This window comes from Pongo pygmaeus, chromosome X, assembly GCF_028885625.2.
Source record: "Pongo pygmaeus isolate AG05252 chromosome X, NHGRI_mPonPyg2-v2.0_pri, whole genome shotgun sequence".
In the NCBI taxonomy this organism is placed as follows: Eukaryota; Metazoa; Chordata; class Mammalia; order Primates; family Hominidae; genus Pongo; species Pongo pygmaeus.
The window spans coordinates 96564489-96577929 of record NC_072396.2 but is presented as its reverse complement, the minus strand read 5'-3'; the positions used below and the strand labels follow the sequence as shown (position 1 = coordinate 96577929).

Sequence of the window (13441 nt, the reverse complement as noted above, 5' to 3'; positions counted from 1 at the left end):
TAAAAGGGTAAAACCATTAAAAAAAAAAACCTGTAATAATTTTAGTAAAGTAAACAGAAAAGAAATTAAATAGTGTAATAAATGTGGATTATTTTGTCTTAGTCTGCATAGTATTGCTATAAAGAAACACGTGAGGCTTGAGTAATTTATAAAGAAAAAAGGTTTGGAGAAAGGCAGAGCAACATGGCCAAAAAGAAGGCTCCACCGATCATCCCTCCAACAAGGACGCAAATTTAACAACTATCTACACACAAAAAGAAGCACCTTCGTAAGAACCACAAAACAGGTGAGCACATAACGTACCTGGTTTTAACTTCATATCACTAAAAGAGGCACTGAGAAGGGTAGAAAAGAAGTGCTGAATCACAAATGTCACCACCCTCCCATCCCGCAACAACAGCTGCATGGTGCAGAGACAGAATCTCTGTGCTTGGGAGAGTGAGAGTGCAGCAATTGTGAGACACTGCTTTGAACTCAGTGCTGCCTTGTCAGAGCAGAAAGCAAAACCCAACTGAAATGAGCTGATGCCAAAACATGGCTGGAGTATTTAAACCAACCCTACTCTGAGAGTAATTTTCCATTTGAAGTAGCTGACACTTGAAATTTGACAAGCCTCGCGACCTCGAGCTAAGCTGCTCTGGGGCCCTATGTGAATTTGAAAGGCAGTCTAGGCCATAAGGACTGCAAGTCCTAGGTGAGTCCTAGTGCTGAACTAGGCTCAGAGCCAGTAGATTTGGGGAGCGAGTGACCTACTGAGATACCAGCTGGGGTTGCTAAGAGTACTTGTGTCATCCATCCCCAACTCATGAAGTGCAGCTCATAACTTCAAAAGAAACCCCCTTATTTTGCTTGAGGAGAGAGAAGGGTAAGAGGACTTTTTCTTGCCTCTTGAATACCAGCTAAGCAACAGTAAAATGGGGAACCGGTCAGTGTTGTGAGGCCCCATTTTCAGGTGACAGATCCTAGACAACATTTCTACACACACCCTGGGCCAAAAGGAAACCCACTGCCTTGAAGGGAAGGGCCCATCACCTGCTGACTAAAGAGTTCATGGGCACTGAATGACAAGCAGTGATACCCAGGTGGTACATGCCATGGTCCTTGGGTAAGACTTCGAGACTTTCTTACTTCTGGTGATTCCTCGCTTCTGCTACAGCACATTCCCAGCTATAGTGGCTATTGGAAGAGACTTCATCTGCTTGAAAAAAACTTAAGGGAAAGTAAAGAAAATTTTGTCTCACACCTTATATTTCAGCTAGGCCACAAAGGGATAGCACACCAAGTGAGGCCTTTGGGTCCCTGATTGCAGGACTTGCCTCTTGAATGGCATCACAAAGCCTGCTCTGGGCCAGAGAGGAGCCCACTTCCCTGAAAGGTGAGTCATAGGCCAGGCAACATTCACCTCAGTCTTGCTGAAGAGCCCTTGGGCTTAAAGAGAATATTGGTGGTATCCTGGCAGTAATCCCCACAGGCCTGTGGTGGGGATAGATATGGGGTGAGGCTCCTCTGCCTGTGGAAAGGGGAGGGAAGAGAGAAAAGAACTGTATCTCATGGTTTGAGTGCCAACTCAGCCACTCTGCAACAGAACACCATGTAGATTTCTAAGGTTTTGTTTTTGTTTTTGTTTTTGTTTTTTTTAACTATAGTCCCTGGTTTCCAGATGTCGTCTCTGGAACCACCATGGCATTGGGAAATTCACTGCCCTGAAGATAAGAATACAAGTCTGGTGGCTTCACCAGCTGCTGATTGTAAAGCCTTGAGTGAACATAGGCCTTAGCCAGGTCATGGTTATAGCAGGCCTTGGGCAAGACCCAGTGCTGTGTTGGCTTTGGGTCTAACCCAGCACAGTATTAGTTGTGGTGCCCATAGGGGTGCTTGTAACACCCCACCACCAGATCCAGGTAGCTCAGAATGGAGAGACAGAGAGAGACTTCATTTATTTGGGAGAATATAAGGGAAGAGAACAAGAGTCTCTGCCTCATAATCCAGATAATTCTTAAGAATTTTATCTAAGACCTTCAGGTGGTACTTCAATAAGTCTGCAAGAACCACAGCTTTATTGGATTTGGGGTTCCCCCTAATGCACATACAGCTAAGATTACAACAATCAAGTCTTTTTGAATATGTTGAGAGCTTTCCCAAGAATGTCGGGTACAACTAAGCACAGAGTGTGAAGATGAAAATAAACACCTATCTCTTAAATAGCCAGACACAGATAAACATCCACAAGCATCCAGATTATTCAGGACCATATGATCTCACAAAATAAGTGAAATGAGGCACCAGAAATGAATTTGGGGAAAACAGAAATATGTGACCTTTCAGACAGAGAATTCAAAATAGCTGTTTTGAGGGAACACAAGGTACTCAAAGTAATTCAACATAATGGAGGGCAGAAATGCAGAATTCTATCAGATAAATTTAAAAAGCTGACTAAAATAATTGCAAAGAATCAGGCATAAATTCTGGAGAAGTTAAATAATGCAATTGACATAATGAAGAGTGCATCAGAGTATTTAATAGCAGAATTGATCAAGAAGAAGAAAAAATTAGTGACTTTGAAGACAAGCTATTTGAAAATACACATTCAGAGGAGAAAAAAGAAAAATGAAGAAACAATGAAGCACACTGACAGGATCTAGAAAATAGCCTCAAAAGGGTAAATATAAGAGCTACTGGACTTAAAGAGGAGGTAGAAAAAGGATAGGGATAGATAGTTTATTCAAAGTGATAATAAAATACAATATCTCAAATGTAGAGAAATATATCAATATCCAAGAAGGTTATACAACCCCAAGCAGATTTAACTCAAAGAAGGCTAATCTCAAAGCTTTTAATACTCTAACTCCTAAAGGTCAAGGAAAAAAAGGGTCTTAAAGCAGCCAGAGAAAAGCAACAAATAACATACAATGGAGCTCCAATACATCTGGAAGTACGCTTTACAGTAGAAACCTTACAGGCCAGGAAAGAGTGGCATGACATATTTAAAGTGCTGAAGGAAAAAACGTATCCCCTAGAATAGTATATCTGGTGAAATATCCTTCAAACATGAAAAAGAAATAATAATTTTCCCAGACAAATACAAGATGAAGAATTTAATCAATACAAGACCCATATTACAAGAAATACTCAGAGGAGTACTTCAACTAAATGAATAAAAAACGTTAATGAGCAATAAATAATCATCTGATGGCACAAAACTTACTGGTAGTATCAACTACATAGAAAAACACATAATATTGTAACACTAACTACTGTAACTGTGGTGTGTAAACTACTCTTATTATATGTAGAAAGACTAAATAAAGAACCAAACAAAAATACCTAAAACAACTTTTCAAGACATAGTACACTAAAATATAAATAGAAAATACAAAAATTTAAAAGGTGAAGGAAAAAGTTAAGGCAAGTTTTTATTGGTTATTGTTTTGCTTGTTGTTTCTCTATGCAAATATAAAGTTATTTTTAGGTTAAAATGATGGGCTATAAGACAGTATTTGCAAGTTTCATGGTAATCTCAAACCAAAAAACATACAATGAATACACAAATAATAAAAAGCAAGAAACTAAATTATATCACCAGAGGAAATCATCTTCACTAGAGGAAGACAGGAAAGAATAAAAGGAGAAAAGATAGACCACAAAACAACCAGAAAATAAATAACAAAATGGCAGAAGTAAGTCTTTATTTATCAATAATAACATTGAATGTAAGTGGACTAAACACTCTAATCTAAAGATATAGACTGGCTGAACGGATGAAGAAACAAGATCCATTTATCTGTTGTGTAAATGGAGTACATTTCACCTATATAGACAAACATAATCTGAAAATTAAAAAATGGAAAATTGTATTCCATGCCAATGCAAACCCCAAAAAAGCAGGAGTTGCTATACTTACATTAGAAAAAAAATAGATTTCAAGACAAAAACTATAAGAATAGACAAAGTAGGTCACTATATAATGATAAAGGGGTCAATTTGGTAAGAGGATATAACAATTTTAAATATATAGTCACCCAACACGGGAACACCCCGATACACAGAAAATATTATTAGAGTTAAAGAAAGAGATAGGCTCCAGTACAATAATAGCTGGAGACTTTGACACTCCCACTTTCAGCACTGGACAGATCTTCTAGACAGAAAATCGATAAAGAAATATCAGAATTAATCTGTACTATAGAACAAATGGATATAATAGATGTTTACAGGGCATTTTACATAACAGCTGCAGAATACACATGTTTTTCTTCAACACATGGGTGACTCTCGAGGATAAACAATACGTTAGGTCACAAAACAAGTCTTAAAATATTCAAATAATTGAATTAGTATCAGGCATCTTCTCTGGCAACAATGGAATAAAACTAGAAATTTATAACAAGAGAAGTTTTTGAAACTATGCCGATACATGAAATTTGAAAAAATATGCTCCTAAGTGACCAGCAGTTCAATGAAAAAAGAAAGTTAAAAGAATTCTTGAAACAAATCAGAAACAATTGGAAAATCTCAAAGAAAGAGACAAATTGCTAGATACATACAACTTACCAAGATTTAACCAGAAAGAAACCCAAAACCTGAACAGTCCATTAACAAATTATGAGATCAAATACATAATGAAATGTCTTACAGTAAAGAAAAGCCCAAGGCCTGATGGTTTCACTACTGAATTCTAACAAAAATACAAAGAAAAACTCATATCAATTCTGTTCAAACTATTTTAAAAAATAGAGGACAAGACCAAACTTATTCTATGAGGCCAGTATTAGCCTGATACCGAAACTATAAAAAGACACATTAATTAAAGAAAAGCACTGGGCAATATTTCTGATGAATATTGTTGCAAAATTTCTTAATGAAATACTAGCAAACAATTCAATAATACCTAAGAAAGATTATTCATCATGACCAAGTGGGATTTATCCCTGGGATGCAAAGATGTTTAAACATATGCAAATCAATCAATGTGATGCATCATATCAACAGAATAAAGGAAAAAATTATATGATTATTTCAATTGATGTGGAAAAAGCATTTGATAAAATTCAACATATCTTCATAATAAAAACCTTCAAACAGTTGGAAATTTAAGGAATATACCTCAGCATAATAAAATTCATTATGACAGTGCCACAGCTAATATAATACTGAATGGGTAAAAACTGAAAGCCTTTTCTCTAAGATCTGGAGCACAACAAGGACGTACACTGCCACCATTGTTATTTAGGATAGTACTTAAAGTCCCAGCTAGAGCAATCAGACAAGAGAAAGATATAAAGGGCATTCAAATTGAAAGTAAAGGGTCAAAATATCCTTATTTGCAGATTATATGATCTTGTATTTGGAAAAATCTAAAGACTCCACAGGGAAACTATTAGAAGTGATAAAGAAATTCAGAAAAGTTACAGGATACAAAATCAATGTAGAAAAAATGAGTAACATTTCTATATGCCAGTAGTTAACAATGTGAAAAAAATAACAAAACAAGAAATCCCATTTACAATAGCCACACATAAATACCTAGAAATTAACCAAAGAAGTGAAAGATCCCTATACCAAAAACTATAAAACACTGATAAAAAATTAAGGAGGACACCATAAAATGGAAAATTATTCCATGTTCATGGATTAGAAGAATCAATATTGTTAAAATGTACGCACTACTCAAAGCTATCTGCAGATTCAATAGAGCCTGTATCAAAATACAAATTACATTTTTCACAGAACTAGCAAAAACTAATTCTAAAATGTATATGAAGCCACAAAAGACCCAGGATAGCCAAAGGTATGCTGAGGAAAATGAACAAAAATGGAATAATCACATTATCTGATGTCAAATTATAATACAGAACTATAGTAACTAAAATAGTGTGGTGCTGGAACTTAGACCAGACACTTAAACCAATGAAACAGACACAAATCCACACACCTACACTAAAGCCATTTTTGACAATGATACCAAGAACATATGCTGAAAGACAGTCCTTCAATAAATGATGCTGGGAAAACTAGATATCCTTATACAGAATAATAAAACTAGTTAACTATCTCCCACAATGATATGGTTTAGTTGTGTCCTCACCCAAAATCTCACCTTAAATTTAATCCCCATAATCTGTGTAATCACCAAGTGTGAAGGGCAGGATCAGGTGGAGGTAATCAGATCATGGAGGCAGTATCCCCCATGCTGTTCTCATGATAGAGAGTTTCACGCAGTCTGATGGTTTTATAAGCATCTGGCATTTCCCTTGCTTGCACTCACTCCATCCTGCTGCCCTGTAAAGAAGGCGCCTGCTTCTCCTTTGCCTTCTACCATGATTGTAAGTTTCCTGAGACCTCCCTGGCCATGCGGAACTGAGTCAATTAAACCTCTTCCCTTTATAAATTACCCAGTCCCCGGTATTTCTTCATAGTAGTATGAGAATGGAATAATACACATCATATACAAAATCAAACCAAAATGAATTAAAGACTTAAATCTATGATCTCAAACTACATAACTGCTACAAGAAAACTATCAGGAGTGTGTAGTTCTCTTCCCTTTTGCAGCCATCACTGAAGAGGGAGCGGCCAAAATGAAGTTTAATCCCTTTGTGACTTCCGACTGAAGCAAGAATTGCAAAAGGCATTTCAATGCACCTTCCTACATTCGCAGGAAGATTATGTCTTCCCCTCTTTCCAACGAGCTGAAACAGAAGTACAACAGGTGGATTATGTCTTCCCCTCTTTCCAACGAGCTGAAACAGAAGTACAACGGGTGATCCATGCCCATCCAAAAGGATGATGAAGTTCAGGTTGTACAAGGACACTATAAAGGTCAACAAATTGGCAAAGTAGTCAAGGTTTACAGGAAGAAATCTGTTACCTACATTGAACGGGTGCAGCGGGAAAAGGCTAATGGCACAACTGTCCACGTAGGCATTCACTCCAGCAAGGTGGTTATCACTAGGCTAAAACTGGACAAAGACTGCAAAAATATCCATGAACGGAAAGCCAAATCTTGCCAAGTAGGAAAGCAAAAGGGCAAATACAAGGAAGAAACAATTGAGAAGATGCAGGAATAAAGTAATCTTTATATACAAGCTTTGATTGCAACTTGAAACAAAGAAAAAAAAAAGAAAACTACCAGGAAAATTTTCCAGGACATTGTTTAGGGCAAAAATTTCTTCAGTAATACTCTATAAGCACAGATAGCCAAAGGAAAAATAGACAAATGGCATCATAACAAGTTAGAAAGCTTCTGCACAGTAAATGATACAATCAAGAAAGTAAAGAGACAACCCATAGAATGTGAGAAAATATTTACAAACTACCCATTTGACAACAGATTACGAACCAGAATATATAAGGAGCTCAAACAACTCTATATTAAATACTCTAATAATCTGATTAAAAAATGGGCAAAAGATTAGACTAGAAATTTCACAAAAGAAGACATACAAATCACAAGCAGGCACATGAAAAGGTGCTCAACATCATTGATTATCAGATAATTGCAAATCAAAACTGTACTGAGATAACATCTCACCCCAGTTAAAATGAATTACATAAAAAATACAGGCAATAACGAATGCTGATGAGGATGTGAAGATAAGAGAGTCTTTATAAACTGTTGATGGGAATGTAAATTAGTACAACCACTATGGATAACAGTGTAGAGGTTTCTCAGTAAACTAAAAATTGAGCTACTATATGATCCAGTAATCTCACTACTTGGTATATACCCGAAAATAGCAAATCAGTGTATAAAAGAAGTATTTGCCCTTCTATGTTTGTTTCAGTACTGTTTACAATAGCTAAGACTTGAAAGCAACCTAAGTGTCCATCAACAGATGAATCGATGAAGAAATTGTGGTACATATACACAACAGAGTATATTTATCCATAAAAAGGAATAAGATTAAGTCATTTGCAACAATGTAGATGAAATGGGAGATCATTATGTTAAGTGAAATAAGCCGGGAACAGAAAGACAAACATCACATGTTCTCACTTACTTGTGGGATCTAAAAATCAAAACAATTGAATTTGTACACATAGATATTATACGAATGCTTACCAGAGGCTGGGAAGGGTAGTGGAGAGTTGGGAGTTAGGAGGGGAGGTTAATTAGTACAAAAAAGTAGAAAGAATTAATAAGACCTACTATTTTGTAGGACAAGGTAACTATAGTCAAAAATAACTTAATTGCAGATTTTTAAATAACTTAAATAATATAATTTGACTCTTTGTAACTGAAAGAATAAATGCTTGAGAGGACGCATACACCATTCTCCATGACGTGCTTATTTCACATTGCATGCCTGTATCAAAACACATCATGTATCCCATGAATATATACACCTACTATGTACCTACAAAATTTTTTTAAAAATTAAAAAAATACAGACCGTGGCTGAATAGATGAAAAAACAAGACTTCGTGATCTGTTGCCTACAACAAACACACTTCATCTATTAAGACACACATACTCTAAAAACATAAACCAAAGATGCAGGAGTAATTATATCAGACAAAATAGATTTCAAGACAAAATGTGTAAGACAAGTCCAAGAAAGTCACAATATAATGATAAAAGTGTCAATTCAGTAATAGGATATAACAATTTTAAATATACGTATATGTATATATATACACTGAACACTGAAGCACCTGAATGTATAAAGCAAATATTATTAGAGCTAAAGAGAGAGATGGATCCTGATACAATAATACTGGAAATTTCAACACGTCATTATCAACCTTGAATAGATCTCCCAGACAGAAAATCAGCAAAGAAACGTCCACCTTAATCTGCACTATACGCCAAATTTGCCTAACATATATTTATATAACATTTCATTCAACAGCTGCACAAAACACATTTTTTTCCTTAGCACATTGATCATTCTCAAGGATAGACCATATGTTAAGTCACAAAACCAATCTTAAAACATTCAAAAATTAAATAATATCAAGAAAATAGATTTATTTGGCTTACAATTCTAATGGCTATAAAGTTCAAGATTGGGCATCTGTATTGGTTGATGTCCTCAGATTGCTTTCAGTTATGGTGGAAGTTGAAGGATGGCCAGATTGTGCACAGATCACAGGGTGAGAGAGAAGCAGTGTTGGGAGGCAGGTTCTTTTTGACAACCAGAACTCACAGAATCTAATAGAGCGGGAATTCACTTATTACTAAAGGAGGGCAGCAATCTATTCACTTGGGACCAGCCACCTTGACAAAAACAGCTCCCATTAGACCCCACCTCCAAAACTGAATCAAATTTAAACATAACATTTAGAGAAACAGACATTCAAACCATAGAAATATTATAGACCCTGTGAGACAATGTTACACTATAATGATGATTATCTAATAACTATTATTGACTTCTTTGTTTTTTGCTACCATAAGAATATAACAGACAGGATAACAGATGAAGGTGTTTATTTCCAAACATTTCAGAGATTAAGAAGTCCAAGATACAGGAGTTAATATCTGTTGATGGTGTTTTCACTGCATCATTCTATGGTGGAAGGGCAAAGAGATAATGGGAGAGGGCAAAATATAAACTTGCCCTTTTATAATCAGCAATAAGGCATTCATGAAGGTGGAGTTCTCTTGATCTAAACAGCTCCCATTAGTTCTCACCTCCCAACACTGTTGCAATAAGGATTAAGTTTCCATTGTGGTTTTTTTTTTTTGTTTTTTGTTTGTTTTGTTTGTTTTGTTTTGTTTTTTGTAACTTAGGTTAAGGAGTACTTGAGCAGGTTTGTTATATGGGGAAATTGCATGTCATGGGGTTTTGCTGTGCAGATTATTTTGCCACCCAGGTAATAAGGGTATCACCTGATATGTAGTTTTTTGTTACTCACCTTGCTTTCTTCCTCCACCCTCTAGTAGTCCCTGGTGTCTACTGTTCACTTCTTTGTGCCTATATGGACTCAATATTTAGTTCCCACTTATGAGTGAGAACATGCGGTATTTGGTTTTCTGTTCTTGTTTTAGTTCACTTAAGATAATGTCCTCCAGCTCTATCCATGTTGCTGCAAAGGACATAATCTCATTCTTTTTTATAAGTGTATATTAGATTGGTGCAAAAGTAATTACAGTTTTTGCCATTACTTTCAATGGCAAACATCACAATTACTTTTGTACTAACCTAATAGTATTCCGTGGTGTAGATGTACCACATTATCTTTATCCAGTTACCATTGATGGGCATTTAGGTTGATTCCATTCTTTGCTATTTTGAATAGTGTTGTGATGAATATATGCATGCATGTGTCTTTATGGTAGAGCAATTTATATTCCTTTTAGTATATACCTAATAATGGAATTGCTGGGTTAAATGGTAATTCTACTTTTAGTGTTTGGGAGATCACCAAACTCCTTTCCACAAAGACTGAGCTAATTCACATAGCCATCAGCAGTGTATAAGCATTCCCTTTGCTCCACAACCTTGTCAGCATCTGTTATTTTTTGACTTTAAAATAATAGCCATTCTGACTAATGTGATATGCTATCTCATTGTGGTTTTGATTTGCATTTTTCTAATAATCGGTGATGTCGACCATTTTGTTATATGCTTGTTAGTTGTGTGTATGTCTTTTAAAAAGTGGCTGTTTTTGTTCTTTGTCCGCTTTTTAATGGAGCTGTTTGTTTTTTGCCTTTAAATTTGTTTAAGTTATAGATTCTGGATATTAGACCTTTGTCACATGCATAGTTTGCAAATATTTTCTCCCATTATGTAGACTGTCTGTTTATTCTGTTCATAGTTTATTTTGTTGTGCAGAAGCTCTCTAGTTTAATTAGGTCCCATTTGTTAACTTTTGTTTTTGTTACAATTGCTTTTGGCATCTTTATCATAAAATTTTTGTCAGATCCTATATCCATAATGGTATTTCCCAGGTTATTTTTCAGGGTTTGTATAGTTTTAGATTTTCCATTTAAGTTTTTAATCCATCTTGAGTTGACTTTAGTATATGGCATCAGGAATTTATCCAATTTCAATTTTTTGCACATGGTTAGCCAGTTATCCCAGCACCATTTATTGAATATTGAAGTCCTTTTACCATTGCTTGTTTTTCTCAACTTTGTTAAAAATCAGATGGTTGTAGGTGTGTGGCTTTATTTCTGGGGTCTATATTCTGTTCCATTGGTTTCTGTGTCTGTTTTTGTACCAGTACCATGCTGTTTTGGTTACTGCAGCCCTGTGCTGAATTTTGATGTCAGGTAATGTGATACCTCTAGCTTTGTCTTTTCTGCTTGGGATTACCTTGGCTATTCAGGCTCTTTTTGGTTTCACATAAATATTAAAATACTTTTTTTTCTAATTCTGTGATAAATATCATAAGTAGTTTGGTAGGAATAACACTGAATCTGTAAATTGTTTTGGGCAGTATGACCATTTTATTAATGTTGTCTTTTCCAATCCATGAGCATAGAATGTTTTTCCATTTATTTTTGTCTTCTCTGGTTTCTTTGAGTATTGTTTTTTAATTCTCATTGTAGAAATTTTTCCCCTACCTGGTTAGATGTATTCTTAGATATTTTATTCTTTTGTGGCAGTTCTGAATGTGAGTGCATTCTGAATTTGGTTCTCAGCTTAGTTCATTTTTCTATGTTGAACCTTCCCTTTATCCTAGGAATACAGTTACATCTTGAACAACCTCCATGTTGTTCAAGTGTCAACTGTATACATGTATAATCTTTTTAGTGTGCTATTGGATTCTGTTTGCTACTATGTTATTGTGGACTTTTGCATCAGTATTTATTAGAAATTTGGTTTATAGTTTTCTTATTTTATGATATCTTTTTCTGGCCTTGATATTGGGATAATGCTAGACCAATAGAATGCATTTAGAAGTGCTCTCTACACTTCCATTTTTGGAAAATTTTAAAGGGTGTTAGTGTCAATATTTGAATTGTTTCCTAGAGTTCACCAGCGAAATTATGTTCTCCTGGTCTTTTTCTTGTTGGGATGTTTGTAATTATTGATGCCATCACCTGACTACTAATAAGTCTTTTGTGATTTTCTATCTCTTAGTAATTTAGTTTTGATATTTGTGGTTTTCTAGGAATTTGTTCATTTCATCTAGTTTACTATACAAAAATTTATGTTCTCTTTTTTATTTCTATAAAATCAGTCTTACTGTCTGCTTTCATTTCTGTTTTCAGTTACTTGAGATATTTATATTTTTCTTAGTCAATACAGCTAAAGTTTTGTCAATTTTGCTGATCTATTTGAGGAACCAGTTCTTGGTTTCATCAGTTTTCTCGATTGTTTTTCAGTTATTTATTTCTGCTTTAATTGTTATTATATCCTTTCCTCTGCTAGCTTTGTGTTTAGTTTGTTCTTCTAGTTCCTTGAGATATATATTCAGGCTATGGATTTGATATCTTATTTTTTAATAAAAGCATTTTCAGATATAAATGCACCTCTTAGTACTACTTTCACTGCATTCCGTAAGTTTTGATATGTTGAGTTTTTATTTTTGTTTCAAGATATATTTTAATTTTCCTTATAATTTATTCTTTGTTCCATTGGTTGTTTAAAACTGTGTTGTTTAATTTCTACATATTTACAGATTTTCAATTTTTTTCTGCTTTTGATTTAGTTCTATTCCATTGTGATCAAAACAGATATGCAATACAATTTAAATCTTTTAAAATCTATTAAGACTCTCTTTTTGTTTATCCTCAGTATTATTTCTTGAACACTTGAGAAAAAATTTACACTGCTGTTTTTGAGTGAATTTTTGTATATCTCTGTTAGTTTCAATTGGCCAATAATAGTTTTTCTTTGAGTCTTCTAATTTTTTATGGAAGTTATGGGTGGTTCTTCTGTACAATATTGAAAGTGAGGTACTAAAGTCTCGTATTACTACTGTAGAGATGTGTATTTCTTCCCTCAATTCTGGTCAATCTATGCTCCATATATTTAGGACATCTGATGTTGGTGCATATATGTCTGTAATTGTTATAATTTCCTATTAAATTGAGTTTTATAAGTATGTACATAATGTCCTTCTTTGTCTCTATTAATAGTTTCTTTTGAAGGAATCATTAGACTTTCCTAGGTATATAGTCATATTATTCACAAACACTGATAGTTTGACTACCTCTTATCCAAAGTGGACACCATTTATTTCTTTCTCTTGTCTGACTGCTCTGGCTAAGACTTCCAGTAGTTTGTTGAATAGAAGTGGTGAGAGTGGGCATCTTTGTTTTGTTCCAGTCTGGTTTGTTCATGCTTTCAACCTTTCCCCCATTGAGTATGAATCTGGCTGTAGTTTTGTCATATATGGCTTTTATTATTTTGAGATAAGTCCATTTTATACTTAGTTTGTTCAGAGTTTTTATCATAAAGAGATGCTGAATTTCATTGAAGTCTTTCTGCTTCTATTGAGTGGATCATATGGTTTATATTTTTACTTCTTTTTAATCTGATGT

At 34.7% G+C, this 13441-nt stretch overlaps 1 pseudogene; it reads left to right on the top strand.

Moving 5' to 3' along the window:
* Positions 1–6578: 6578 nt before the first annotated feature.
* Positions 6579–7067, top strand: LOC129024911 (large ribosomal subunit protein uL24-like; annotated as a pseudogene).
* Positions 7068–13441: the final 6374 nt, after the last annotated feature.